This window comes from Dendroctonus ponderosae, unplaced genomic scaffold, assembly GCF_020466585.1.
Source record: "Dendroctonus ponderosae isolate FM_Combo_2020 unplaced genomic scaffold, Dpon_F_20191213v2 Dpon_F_20191213_12, whole genome shotgun sequence".
Taxonomy (NCBI): domain Eukaryota; kingdom Metazoa; phylum Arthropoda; class Insecta; order Coleoptera; family Curculionidae; genus Dendroctonus; species Dendroctonus ponderosae.
In genome coordinates, this window is record NW_026017316.1 from 680427 (window position 1) to 682285 (window position 1859).

A 1859-nucleotide genomic window follows, 5' to 3' on the forward strand; every position below is an offset into this window, starting at 1 on the left:
GCAAATGGAGAGTGAAGTTTATGCTCCCAGCGGGTGAAACTTCCGGTTTTTGCGCTTTATGGTTAAGACGTTAGGAATTTTCGAAAATTGGCTTCAAATGGSTGARAATKWCAACCKCKCAAGCTCCCCTTTAAAAGTCTSTGGTTGKCGCATTTTTGCSTAGATTTGASTGAAACTTCCGGCAAGTGGAGAGTRRAGTTTWYGMTCYCAGMGGGTGAAACTTCCGGKTTTTGCGCCTTYKGGATAAGACGKYAGRAATTTTCGAAAATTGRCTTCAAATGGSTGAAAATKTCAACCTCGCAAGCTCYCCTTTAAAAGTCTCTGAGTGTCGCAATTTTGGCTAGATTTGATTGAAACTTCCGGCAACTGGGGGGTGGAGTTTCTGCTCCCAGGGTGTGAAACTTCCGGTTTTTGCGCCTTCTGGTTAAGACGTTAGGAATTTTCGAAAATTGGCTTCAAACAGGTGAAAATGTCAACCTCGCAAGCTCCGCTTTAAAAGTCTCTGGGTGTCGCATTTTTGCCTAGATTTGAGTTAGACTTCCGGCAAGTGGAGAGTGGAGTTTCTGCTCCCAGCATGTGAAACTTCCGGGTTTTGCGCCTTCTGGTTTAGACGGCAAAAATTTTCGAAAATTAGCTTCAAATGGGTGAGTTTCAACCTCGCAAACTCTCCTTAAAAAGTCTCTGGTTGTCGCATTTTTGCCTCCATTTGAGTAAAACTTTCGCCWAGTSGAGAGTRTGGTTTCCGCTCCCAAAKAGTGAAACTTCCGRGTTTTGCCCTTTYTGGTTTAGACGGCARRAATTTTCGAAAAWTGGCTTCAAATRGGTGAAAATGTCRACCTCGCAAGCTCCCCTTTAAAAGTSWCTGGGTGTYGCATTTTTTGGCTAGAKTTGAGKGAAACTTYMGGCAASTGGAGRGTGRAGTTTCTGCTCCCAGCGGGTRAAACTTCCGRKTTTTGSGCTTTCTGGTTTAGACGGCAGGARTTTTCGAAAATTGGCTTCAAATGGGTGAAAATTACAACCTSGCAAGCTCCCCTTTAAACGTCTCAGGTTGTCGCATTTTTGCCTAGATTGGACTGCAACTTCCGGCAAGTGAGGAGTGGAGTTTCTTCTCTCAGCGGGTGCAACTTCCGGTTTTTGCCCTTTCTGGTTTAGACGGCAGGAATTTTCGAAAATTGGGCCATTTTAAAGAGGGAAGCCGCCTCTATCAACGCCCAGTGCCGGTTCATGTGCCGTTGCAGCGCAAGTCCTGCAAAAATGCCAACCAAACTTCCCGGACTTTCAGGTGAAGCTGGCAGCTACGTAAAGGAAATCATCAACATAACGACAGAGGAGCGGAAACACCGCAAAGACAAAGAGCTGGACCGTCACCTGACCGAAGAGGAGCGTCTGGAGCAGGAGCAGCGCAGGGTCAAACTGCTGGAAGCAGGTGAGTGTCATCCCAGTTGCGCAGACCCCTTGGCGGCGCGCAACCGCACACACACCAACGCAACTGTTCTGTTGGTTTGTCGGGCAGACCGCGAGATGGAGCGCATGAAGGAGCGCACGAAAGCGGAGCGCGAACGCCGCCACATGGAGAGAGCGCTGAAGCGGCGCCACGACGAGCAGCACGAGTACTACAAGAAGTTCAAGGCGGAGCCCCAAGTGCAGGCAAGCGCCGGCAACCCCGCAAACCGGCCCAGTCGGCTTAACAGGCTGTTGCAGGTGGTGACAGTTTCCGACGGCTCCGAACCCGATCCCGATCTGGAGGTGGAGTCGATCAAGAGCCTGAGCGACAACGAGGAGGAGGCGGATGGCGACAGGAGCGAGGCGAGCAGCCGCAGTAAGAGCGGCAGCAAGTCGCGCAGCCGCAGCGCCAGCCC

At 50.7% G+C, this 1859-nt stretch overlaps 1 protein-coding gene across 1 annotated transcript in view; it reads left to right on the top strand.

Moving 5' to 3' along the window:
• The window catches only part of LOC109539319 (rho GTPase-activating protein 21), a gene marked incomplete in the record, with an annotated part of 91600 nt that overhangs the window by 37064 nt on the left and 52677 nt on the right, over positions 1-1859 (top strand).